At 34.4% G+C, this 13,895-nt stretch overlaps 1 pseudogene; it reads left to right on the top strand.

Annotated features, from left to right (window-relative positions):
- Window positions 1–420: 420 nt before the first annotated feature.
- On the top strand, window positions 421–519 carry LOC141603653 (small nucleolar RNA R71; annotated as a pseudogene).
- Window positions 520–13,895: the final 13,376 nt, after the last annotated feature.

Genomic DNA, 13,895 nt, shown 5'->3' with positions numbered 1-13,895 from the left:
GAGCCCCTACACTCTTGTTGATCATGTCCCAAAGTTCCTCAATTCTTATATACTCCATTTGGAATAGAAGATGTTGACACCATGGCATTGACTTGTTGATGATGCTTGGGTGATTGAGAAGCCTCATTCATCTTGGCTATGGCCTTGTCAAATTTCAAATTCATTGTGTCAATATGGGAGTATAGTTGCAGACCCAAATCGGCACTCAATTGTGTGACGGAGTCAACTTCATGTCTCCCTCCCCTAGTAGCTTTTCTTGGCCTACTATATTGAGAGTTGTGAACCGCCATCTCCTCTATCTTTGCCCAAGTTTGGTTATCATCTACGTCGGTGAATCTTCCATTAGAACCCATGTTGAGCACATTCCTTGAGTCTTCATACAACCTATTCCAAAATTGTTGGACTAGAATCCATTCGCTTAACCCATGATGAGGACAAGAGCGACATGTATCATTGAATCTTTCCCATGCCTCATATAGAGACTCTTCATCTCTTTGCTTGAACCCGGTGAATTGGGCTCTTAACATGTTGGTTTTCTTCGGAGGGTAGAACTTCTTGTAAAAGGCAAGTGCTAACTTCTTCCATGAATCAATTCCAAGAGTGACCTTGTCTAGGCTCTTCAACCATTTCTTTGCGGTTCCGATCAAGGAAAAAGGAAACAATACCCATCGAATTTGATCTTGAGTTACCCCCGTTTGGGAAATTGCATCACAATAGTCACAAAAAGTCTCCATGTATAGATTAGGATCCTTACTAGGCATCCCTCCAAGTTGGCTTCGTTCGATAAATTGTATGAATGGGGATTTGGCAATGAAATTACCGGTTAAGTGGGGTGGTGTTGGAGTACCATTGGGTAGGTTCTCCTCGGTTGGTACTGTTGGAAAATATTAATCTCATTAATTTACATATTCATATATGAGAGATATTATTTAGTCATAAAATAATTACAAATCTTATGCATGCAAACTTAAATTAAAAGAGAAGAAATCATCAACCCTTACTATGATAATTTCGGTTTTATGGGCACCAACAAGATTTCCTTCTTGTTAGTTCTTGAGCTTTCCAATAATGGATGAACAAGATTCAAGTATAGAATCTCTCCCAAAAGCATATACCCAAGGTAACCTCTTTAAAGACTAATATTATTTGATCTAGAACAATATTAATCTTAACAAAAATTGACCCAAAATATTGTTTTTGCTCTCTTGTATTTCGGTCAAGAGAAGGAAAAATGATGGAGTATTTTTTCTCTCTCTAAGTTCTAGTAATATGTTAGAGAATAGAATAAAATTACACTAGAAAAATATGTAGTGTGTAGAAGAATAATTATAGAAGAAACACTCTTGTTTTTCTAGGTGGAAACCGAGTGGGGGAAGAAAAAGGACCCAATGCATGGCCAAGATGCTCTTCACAAAAGCAATTAGGCATGCAAAGCTAGTCATTTAGGTTAATCATCATGTTTTCCACTTAACATAAACAAAACACAATATTAACCTTATTCCCTCCTTTTTTTTTCGGCACTTATAAAATGGGAGGTCCATTTTATATTTTGTAATTTGTCAATTGTCACATGTCACTAGTCATGTGTAATTGTAATGCATTTTTAACATATTAAAAATCAACGTATTAATAAAAATACGTCATGTACAAAATCGACTTAGTAATTCATAATTAATTGTACCAAAACGGTTTACCAATTATAAATCACAACATCTTATATTTATAATATATTATTCATTCAGTTTCAATTGTTTCGTAAACAATGATTTTATCTAAGTAATAAAACAATTTGATTACTTAGACCGTATCTTATTTAATCGAATTACAATAAGATACGTCAATAATACTCACAAAATCGTCCGTCAATTTTAAGCAATTTAATTAACCCGTATCAGCATACGATCAATTAAATAATCAATTAAGAGTGTTACCCTTTAGGTATGACCTAAGGGGATCAACTGGTCACCACCGTCGCACGACAGTAATGTCAAACTCTAGTCAGCCAATCATTACCGATATGTGTGGACCAGTTGATTGTAAAATATTACTTCCCACATGTATTCTTAAAATGAGACTTAAACATGTGATCATCATGATCGACAGTTGTGATCGCATTATTGTCGGAGGACACATATTCCAACAATCTCCCACTTGTCCTCGACAAGTGTGCGTCACCAATTCTCTTGTCCTATTACTATCTCCCACTCAATGCAAGGTGTCTTTCAGGTCGTACTTGCAAGTGATCATATCGAGAGTGGTTTCCTCGATCTGGAGAATAACTGATTGCCGGATTTTTCTACCATAGATACCTTCCGAGCATGGCCACGCATTTCCAGTTCATTACTCCTCGAGTGGCCCTGAGATATTGTTTTAACCCTGACAAGGGGGTGGACAATTCCTATCGCACTCATTTCCTTCGACTAGCCACAACCATCATAACCCAAAATATGCCCATTTGACCCCATTTACGAAGGTCGTAGTAACACAAATCAAAGTTAATCTGAAACTGTGCCACCTTAGGTGAATAGTCTTTAGTCAAAAGAATCGACTCATTAGAATACTATAGTAGCTCTCGCCACGACCAGGCTATATAAATTTGCCAGAACTCTATAAGCAGTCATAAGGCCCGACAAAGTGTTCCTAACAGTCTGCCTATGTGATCGACTAGTCATCTCATATGACTCTATGGCATTTGAACTTGCCATCAATCACATCATACTCTAGTCACTTCGAGACGTCGCCTCATACAAGTGACTATGGGCAAATACCATGTTAATCCGGGTTCACTTTAACGGGGTTCAATATTGTCTCTACAACCCGTTTGGATGTAACAAAGTATAAAAGGAGTTTTCAGATTTTAAAAACTCGAACGACAAATGTTATTATCACATGGGTAGTCAATACTTGATTACTACTTCATATCCAATTTAGATCTTGTATGTAGTTGTTCATCTCAATTCAATTGAAATGACATGACTCATCATGTTAAGCCTATGAGAAGGCTTTGGTTATTAGTAGGTTTTATCAATTTCTTGTACCTTATTCAACCATACTACATACTCGTTTTCCTTTGTAATGTATACATTTGCATTACAAAACTTTCTGAGTACGTGTCTAGATCCAATCTAGACATAAGCTCTCTAGCCTTAGAATAGCTCCCATTGTTTTCACAGTGTGCGGGACTCTTCATTCTTGCACATCTCATGATTGCAAGTGTACTCAATATCCGTTGTAAATAACTCTCATTGTTCTTTATTGCCTAGAAATATTCTATAAAATCTATTTCTTAAATATCATAGCCACAATGGTATCTTAACCATCCTAATGTGTTTTGATTATGGTTTTGTCGGAAACCATGTGCAATCTCAATTGTCAATTGTTATTTGTGTAACACCCTTACACAAAATTGCATCAAAAACACTTTCCATTACATCCTTAACGCTTCTGCAAGAACTTAAGGGTAATATTTATGGCTTACTTGGTAACTATTACTTAAATTCGATTTGAAACAATTCATCATACTCAAAGTATATGAAGTGTTATACATCATTTCCTATTTAATTGATTCGGCAGCGGAAGCAAAAGGAATCAATAAAATATGTTCAACTTGATTGACCTAGTCATGAATCTTATCAACATAAGACTTCTTATTTGACGCTAATATCATGTGGATTTATCTCCATAAATCTGGATATTAAAGATGTATTATAATACTCCATAAGTCTTAAATCATTCCCAATGATCAATGTGTCATCCACATATAAGACTAATTAAAATTTCCGTAACTCCCACTAAATTCTATGTATAAACACAACTTCTCGACCTATCGAGAAAAGTTTTATAACATGATTAAAACATTGACTCCAACTCATTGATGTCCTACTTAAGACAATCTCTTAAGTTGCACATTATCTTACGATTGTAAGAATCTATAAAACTCATGACATGTATTGAATACATTCCTTCTAATTGAAGAAGTGGGTTTTAGATTCACTCGCTATATATCTCATAATGAAACACAATCCCTAAGAAGATCCAAATAGACTTAAGCATTTCAACTAGTGCAAAACCCTTTGCTACCAATCAAGCTTTGATATCTAACAATTCACTTGGAATTTATTTCGGATTTTCATGGCTCTATGCCTTGTAATGAGTTGTGACTTAAACACTCTCATGCAAGTCATATATTCATTACTTTCCAGAAGTAACTTGAATCAAACAATTTCTTTGTAAGTTGCAAGCTCTTTAATTTCTAAAAGTAACATGAATTCATCATCTTCAACAAGTGAGGAATTCAACCTCTTATGATTTAATTTGAAGAAACAACTTCTTACACAAAACGTCTCATGTAGCCAAAAACGTCTCATGTAGCCAAGAAAGACCAGTTTCTTATGACATAACATCCTTTGTGGCTCTTTGAATAATTCTCCCACTCTGTCTTCTAGAAATAAACTTGTATTTTACAAAGACAGCTTCACGAGCCACAAACCCGTTGTACTCGTGATTATAATAAGGAAAAATGAGCATTTGTTTCTTGTGAAAACTTACAAGTATAGTACCCTACCATTTCATATCTCATATGATTCGTTTTAGATTTAGTGGAAAAATAATTTAGACAAAAAGATAAAATCCCCAAAAAGGATCAAGTAGCTCAAAGTAACTTGATTGAAGTCCAAACCATATCGAATAGCGTTTGATTTCTTTATCCAACCACACATTATCCCATAATGTGTGTTAAGCAAAAAGGATCAAGTAGCTCAAAGTAACTTGATTGAAGTCCAAACCATATCGAATAGCGTTTGATTTCTTTATCCAACCACACATTATCCCATAATGTGTGTTAAGAGAGATTAACTTGTGATACTATATCACATTTCTTTTGGCTTATATCAAAGTCTTCACTTTGATAATCCCGTCACGACTAAATCGTGATTCCTTGGACTCTTTGAACTTCTTCAAAGATTTCTCTATTTACCTTACTAAGTGAACACATTAGCGTCAACTTAAATCGTTGGTAAAAGAAAATGATCAACCTATTTTGGATCAATGATTTACAACCTCGATCTCCTTTTCAACCAAAAGGCACGAGACATCTTGCTTTGAATACAAGACACGCATATACCATAAGATTAACAATCTAATGGTTTCAAGAGTACTCGATAACTCTTTGCGTTCATCATTCCAGTATTTAAGGTTTAATCTTGGGTTACCAATTTCAGTCTAGCATTATCTACATGATATGTCATTCTAGTTTGGTTTAGAATATAATCACCTTGATAATGGGCTAGCCATACATCAAATCGTGGTGTGTAGGGTCACAAAAGTGAAACCTCTTTTATATCTTAACAAGTTTATATTCTTATTTAGAGTTTGTGCACTTAATAGTCACAATTAAGTACAACTCTAAACCCAAAACTAGATTGAGTACACAATGACTCTATCTCTTAACATCATTGTTGCTAGTCGTCATATTCTAATCATCCTATGTATCAAATACAATGATGAAAACCACCACCGGTTTCTAATATTGACAAAGTAGTACTAGCAAAATTTATGTCAATCAAATAAACATTTAAAGAAGAAGGTCCCATTAGATGTCCCACAACTAACTTGTTGATTCTTCAATAATTTGGGGTAGTTTCCTTTCTAGCGTCCAACAATTAAGACAATGGAAACTTTATCGGTCGGGATTGATAGGTTTAGTATCGTTATTCTCAATAACTTTACTTTTAACATTACCTTGTATCAATTCCATTCTAATTTTACTTCTTAGAACCTCGTCCTTTTCTTAACGGTTTAAGAGAATGCTCCCACTCATTTCAATGAGTCTTTGCTAAGAGAAGCAAAATTGAAATTCATGAAGACTACTCTTCAATTTATTCGTTTAGTCTTAAAACTTTCATTGAAGTGGTTGCGGTATTTTGGTCAATTTTGATTTCAAACAAATCTAGTTACCAAAATGATGTAACGTTTCAAACAAACAATTGTAAGTAGATATGTTAGTCAAGAATCAAAAACCCTTTTGATCACAAATAACTTCCATCTATACTCTTCACAAGAGATCCTTACAATGGATAATTCGAGGTTTTAGAAGAAAATTCATATTTGTCTTTAGTTACGATGTTTTAAGGGAGATTTGAATCAAAAATCGAAATGATATCGTATATGAATTGCGGTAAAGAAATAGAACAATATGATAACGGAATAGTGGAAAAGTCAACATCTATCGTTATAATAATACTTGTAAATAAATTAACAAGATATGAGCATTTATATAGTGACCTCTACCCAACTATTATAAATGATTCCGAGATCCAAATTCATATTAACTTGGGCACGGGGTAGCCGATGAAACCCTTATTAATATAACTCGGTGGACTAACTCTTTAATCGATTCTACTTTTAGAATTCTCGGTCGATAAAATTACTCTAATATTTATCTATAGCCCGGAACACATGCGACTATGGTCACGAATACTTCCGTTGAGGTCAATCCAAATTTCAAATAAATGTGTCCATGATCCAAATTCACATTAACTTGGGCACGGGGTAGCCGATGAAACCCTCATCAACATGTATTCGGTGGATAGACATTTATCACCCACTTCCCCTACAAAACAAGGTTTGTACCCCGGGGTGGCCGAGTGCACTTCCTCGCGAAATAGGTTTTCATGGTTTCTACTTTTTGGTAAGGCTAAGTATCAATTGTTTATTTTAGCGAGAGGTCATGTCAGTTTATTATCTATCACGTTTTAAGTGAACTAAAGCGGTGAAATACGATAATTGTAATTGACACGGTCGATAAACTCGATTAAAATGATAATGCATGTTTTAGTTATGGCGATTTAGGCATTTAGCGATGCATGCAACATATAAATAAAATGCAAAGCATAAAAATAAATCCTAGTATGGCCTTCCTAAAAAAAAAAGTAAATCTAATTAACTATTACATATTCGGAAACCAACTCCTTTGGTCCCTTGAACTTCGATTTTGGCACGCATTTCAAGGCAACAATTTCTTTAATGGATCGCCTTCTCGAGTGGCACCGTCTTCAAGGTACTCCGGAATAAATAAATTACATAACAAATTACTTAATTTCCTATTAGACATTTGTAATAAAAATAAAAATAAATCTATTAAATTACAAAACGGTGATACGAGATCACAATAAATTACAACCGAATCGATATTCCCATACATTTCGGGTAATACCAATTAAACTAAGGCCATACTAAGTAAAATTACATAATTCAAAAATTACATAAACTTAAAATATGACAATCATAAATAAAATACAGCATTATAATATGTATGAACATGCCCAATTTTATGCTAAATCGCCTTAAGGAGCCAATATCGTATATTAAACGGTTTTTACGGATTTGCGTGATTTAACCTTTTAAAAATCACAATAATTACATAAAATCATATTTATGTACTAGTTAATTACCCTAACCATCTTAGGACTCAAAATTAGTCTCCACTAACATATTGATAATAATTAACTTATATTTCTTAATATTGTTCATAAAAGGACTTAAAATTACAATATAATGCCATAAACTTCAAATAAATCATAAAAATTTCAAATAAATTCAAAATTCAAAATTTAAACTCATGAACATTCTGGAAAAATACCATGACACTCATAATATTCAAAAACTTAGGTTAAAAATTTCGAAAATTATCGAGGAAAAACAATGTTGCGGTTTATCGGATTTATCAATAATAACCATAAAAACATGAGAAAAATTATTTTTATCTACTTTTCACTTTTATATCTGAAATAGGTGATAAAATTCAACATGTGACATTTTTCCTTAGTCATTAAGTATGTTTTAGCAATTTTTACTAATCAAAGTCACTATTTATGTGATTTTTCATCAAAAATTCATAAATCATGCATAAAGACTTCATTATAGCCAATTATTTTACACACATCTTATAAAATTGCATGTGACAACATACTAAATTTTTATTACCAGATTCGAAATATAACTCATATTAACCTATTTTTCCATTTAAATTCGATTTTATCTTGAAAAATCCAAATTTCGAGCATAAGAACTCATAAAATTATGAACATTTACAGGTCATCAAAAGATAATATATGTGAAAATATATCCAAAAAACACTGGAAAAATCGAAGTTTAGCTAATTTTAGTCCAAAAATAACATTTTTATCATAAAATCACATTTTAATGCCATTATTATACAAAATAAACAATAAAAATCCATAAATTAACCAAAATATCCTAAATACATTTTAGGACCAGAAAATTTAACATGCATAATAAATTTCGTGATATATCATCATAAACACAAATTTGTAAGTTTTGTTTGTTAATCGTATAACTCGGAAAAACAATAACCGATTTGCATGCAAACAACCTAAGGCTCTGATACCACTTGTTGGAAAATATTAATCTCATTAATTTACATATTCATATATGTGAGAAATTATTTAGTCATAAAATAATTACAAATCTTATGCATGCAAACTTAAATTAAAAAAGAAGAAATCATCAACCCTTACTATGATAATTTCGGTTTTATGGGCACCAACAAGATCTCCTTCTCGTTAGTTCTTGAGCTTTCCAATAATGGATGAACAAGATTCAAGTATAGAATCTCTCCCAAAAGCAGATACCCAAGGTAACCTCTTAAAAGATTAATATTATTTGATCTAGAACAATATTAATCTTACCAAAAATTGACCCAAAATATTGTTTTTACTCTCTTGTATTTCGGTCAAGAGAAGGAAAAATGATGGAGTATTTTCTATCTCTCTAAGTTCTAGTAATATGTTAGAGAATAGAATAAAATTACACTAGAAAAAGATGTAGTGTGTAGAAGAATAATTATAGAAGAAACACTCTTATTTTTCTAGGTGGAAACCGAGTGGGGGAAGAAAAAGGACCCAATGCATGGCCAAGATGCTCTTCACAAAAGCAATTAGGCACGCAAAGCTAGTCATTTAGGTTAATCATCATGTTTTCCACTTAACATAAACAAAACACAATATTAATCTTATTCCCTCCTTTTTTATCGGCACTTATAAAATGGGAGGTCCATTTTATATTTTGTAATTTGTCAATTGTCACATGTCACTAGTCATGTGTAATTGTAATGCATTTTTAACATCTTAAAAATCAACGTATTAATAAAAATACGTCATGTACAAAATCGACTTAGTAATTCATAATTACTTGTACCAAAACGGTTTACCAATTATAAATCACAACATCTTATATTTATAATATATTATTCATTCAGTTTCAATTGTTTCGTAAACAATGATTTTATCTAAGTAATAAAACAATTTGATTACTTAGACCGTATCTTATTTAATCGAATTACAATAAGATACGTCAATAATACTCACAAAATTGTCCGTCAATTTTAAGCAATTTAATTAACCCGTATCAGCATACGATCAATTAAATAATCAATTAAGAGTGTTACCCTTTAGGTATGACCTAAGGGGATCAACTGATCACCACCGTCGCACGACAGTAATGTCAAACTCTAGTCAGCCAATCATTACCGATATGTGTGGACCAGTTGACTGTAAAATATTACTTCCCACATGTTTTCTTAAAATGAGACTTAAACATGTGATCATCATGATCGGCAGTTGTGATCGCATTATTGTCGGAGGACACATATTCCAACAGGTACGGAATGAGATGAAAATTTAGGCATTGTAGGTTGATTTTGTGGTTGGTTTTGAATTGGGTTATCCTCTCCTTTTCTTGCAAAAGGGTTGGTAAACACAACACGTACTATCCGTTTGGATGATACCAATGTCCACAAGTTCTCCAATACCCACAATTGTTGAAGTCCCTCTAACGGTTCTTCTAATATTTGTCAAAGTTCTCTCGATTTTGGGATCAATAGGCAAAAGACCGCCTTGTGATCTCTTAGACATGCAAAAATCAAACAACTATAAAACAATTAAAAATACCTTGAGGAGTTTGACTTCCCTAAGGTTAAGAAAGACACAACTAAAAACAACAAATGATAACAACTTAATTGAACACCGTCCCCGGCAACGGCGTCATTTTGATTCGGTCGAACTTTGTCGTCTAAGCTCCCAATCAAACACTATTTATATTCTCAACAAACTACTCTTAGTAGAGCGGTAAGTAAAGGTCGGGTCTCAAGGGACGGGTATTGTATTGACTTATCGATTGTAAATAGCTATGTCTTTAATGTCACAATTTGGGTTGAGGTTGAGATTTGCAATCTAAACTACTTAACAAATGCAAAGTAAATAAATGAAAGTAAAGCAAAGTAAGCAATTAGGGTTTGTAAACAATTGATTAAAGGTACTAGGGTGTCATGGGTTCATACAGGGAATCATGATGAGATCACATAAATAAGTTTCATAGATGCAAGCAATTTATTGTTGTAGTGGAATCGAGATAGTTTATATCTTACAATTCCAAGGGATTTTTGGGTCTCGGAGCCGAGTCGGTCACAACTTTACAACACCTACAACGACTTAATTCTCCTTATTAAACTATATGCATGGTCTAACAAGGCTTGAGTTGGTTTATGTCTTACAAGTCTTGTCGAAAGGATAAGACAATCATGCTAGGTTATCAATCAAGCATTTCATCAAGAATAACATGTGCATAAGTTGAAACTATAACAAGCAAGCATTCATATGAACTTATTAAGTAAAGATCTACCTCATGATTAACTCCCCTAATCCCCCATTAACCCTAGTTAAGGAACTACTCACTCATTATCATGGTGAACATGCTAACAATGGTGTAAATCATCTTAACAAGTCTAAACATGATGAAGGAGTAAAACAATAAACAAGGATTAAGTAAAAAGTAAGAAATTGTACCAACTTAGGATGATCAAATAGAAAGCAAAGAATAATAAAAGAAAACTTGATTGATGATGAAGAGTTGTCAATTCTCCAATAATCCCCAAAACAATCTTCAAATTAGCCAACTAGATCTAAGAATACTTGAACAATAATTAAGGAAAGATTAAGATATAATTAACATTGAATTGTGTAATTGAATTGTATTAATCTACTAAATAACTTGATTTAATAGAAGGTAACTTGATTATGGTAATCTAACTTGATGCTAATCTCCTATTACAATGGAATATTTATACTAAGTACAAGTATTAAGTTAACTAAGGGCTTAAATGACGATTATGCCCCTTAAATGAAGTGTAACGCCTTGCAAGTCCTAGCTTGGGACGCACGACCTCCTCTAATGGACGCTCATCCTACCTCGAAGGATGCCCGTCCTGCTTTGGGGATGCTCGGGCTGAGTTTGGGGACGCCCGAACTGCCTCTGGGATACCGGTCTCAAAGGGCAGTTTTGCTTCTTCTTCATTTGGCTGCCTTCTAATTCGTGGGGATCGTTGAGGAGTCGTGGGGGTCCTTCATCATTGCCCATATACTTGTTTTATTGACTTAGGCCTTTAGTATTGGCCTCCTCTTTGTTGCTTGGTCGTTAGATGCGATCAATTTAGCTCCGTTTTGCCCCATATAAGCAAGGCTAGCACTCCTCTCCTACCAAGGACACTAAACCTCATAGAATATCCAAAGTAGGAAGCTAAAGATAAGAAACGACCATAATGCATGCTAGAAAGCATAGGAACGAGGCTAGTTAGGGGACTAAATGTGCGTAAATACGAGTCACATCACCATGATAGTTTTGATTGGGGATGCGAGAATGATGATTGTCTTTCCGTTAAAGGGGAACCTAATCTTCTGGTGAAGGGTAGAAGTGACAGCTTTGGCAGCGTCGATCCAACGGCGTCCTAGGAGCATGTTGAATGATGCGTCGATGTCGACTACTTGGAAATTAGCCTGTCTCTCCAAGGGGCCTGTTGAGATGGTTAGGTTAATGAGACCTGCTGTAAAACCCCCATAAGTCGGGATCCTTCCTCAAGGCAATCCCCACACAAGAGAGTGTCACAAAACTTGGTTTCCCAAGCTTGTAGTGCGAACAAACGAATGTAAAGCAACTTAAGACGAATAGTTTAAGTCCATGCCATAAAATACTGAGTAGTTAAGTCGAATAAAGTACAATAAGTTAAGGGGTGCACAAGGCCACCCCGATTATACAACCCATCATAAATAAAAGGAGTTTAATGTCAAAAAGTTAGAGTAACAAAAGTGATGACTCGCAGTGAAGACCGCTCCCCAAAGCCTCCAAGTCACTATATGCAAGCCTACCTGTCAACATTGCTCCCTATAGGGGCGGAAATCACCATATGGTTCACCACAGACATTTTAAAACACAAGGTTAGCTTTAACAATACAAATGTTCATGGATGATCTACTACTATGCTAAGCTATATGATTATGCAATTGAAAGCCATTAACAATGAAACACCCAACTCAAATGACCACCTCCAACATTCCGCTGCCAGGGACACGCCCACGACACCACACCACAACTAGGTACTCGAAACAAGTCTGTGGTACCGGGCCCGAGAGCGACTCAGATCCCCAGCCGGACGCTGTGTCTCAACCACACGTAATAAATGCTCAATCCAACATTAAATCACCCTTTTTACACCAATGTCTCATAAACATGTTATAATGCAATTTCTTACCAATAGAGGAATAACAATGCTTACCCACCCTTCCACGTGTATGAATATTACCAAACAATATCATACCATTAACCTTAATTATCATTATTCATGTTATAATGCAACTACCCTTCTACATGTATGAATATTGCCAAACAACATCCATATCATTAAAACTAAGTAGGGAAACCCTACCTCTCGTTAAACTTCCACAACCTTCAACCTAAGGATTAGAAGTGCTCCCCAATGAAGTCTCCCCCTACATAATACATAGCTATTTGGTTAAATGTAAGGCCCTGTTCTTTTGGACTTAATTTCACTTCTAATAAGTTCAAGTCAGTTGAGTTCAGCTCCATTAAGTTTCGTTCAGTTCAGTTCAGTTCAGCTCCATTCAGTTCAGTTAATTTCGGATAAATTCAGTTCAGTTCAGTTCAGTTCAGTTCAACATTAATATTAATATTATTATTCTTATTTTATATTCTTATTGATATTATTATTATTAATATTATATTAATTTATTTACTATTGTTATTATTATTACTATTATTATTATTATATTATATTATTTTTATATTTATTATATTACTATTATATTTATTATTAATTAATTCGTATTGTTTATATTATAATATTCATATTTAATATATTTATTTATTATTATATTATTATGATGAACGAAAATATTAGTAGTATTGATAATTATTCTTATTATTCGTATTCTTATTATTCTTATTATTATAAAGATGCGCGCAAGCTTTCATTAAAATAAAAATAAAAGGTCTACATGAAATTGGTGGGGAGCCGAGAGACAATCTGGGCTCCCACACCCTTAGCAATAACAAAGCTAAGTCTAGTAAAAATGTAAGCGGCTACCCGAGCCCCCGCATCCTGAGATACCGAGAATTTCTGGATCCGCTTGAGCAAGGCAACAACATCTGAACCCAACTCCCCAAGGGAAGAGAAAGAGAAAGGAAGGAAACCATAACCCGCTGCCACGCACAAATCCCCGTACTTAGCACACTTACGCTGAGCAGCATCAGCGACAACTCGTCCAGGCACAAAATCCATCATCCCAGTCTGAGTAAAAGGAGAAGACCCTGTCAAGTCAACGCACACATCACGCCCTCTGTCCCAAGAATAAAACAACAAATCCGCAGGACGAAGAGGGCCACCATGCCCATCAACCAAACCGATATCAACCTCCTTTCCCGCAGAATTACCAGATCTGTAACAGATATCGAAAAGAGTGTCCCGGACGAGGTTATGCCGATGTTTGACGCCCAAAGTACCAGTACAAGAAACAGCGTGGTCCCCA

Source organism: Silene latifolia, chromosome 9 (genome assembly GCF_048544455.1).
Source record: "Silene latifolia isolate original U9 population chromosome 9, ASM4854445v1, whole genome shotgun sequence".
Lineage (NCBI taxonomy): Eukaryota > Viridiplantae > Streptophyta > Magnoliopsida > Caryophyllales > Caryophyllaceae > Silene > Silene latifolia.
Note: the sequence above shows the minus strand (reverse complement) of the source record. Positions and strands in the feature narration are given on the sequence as shown.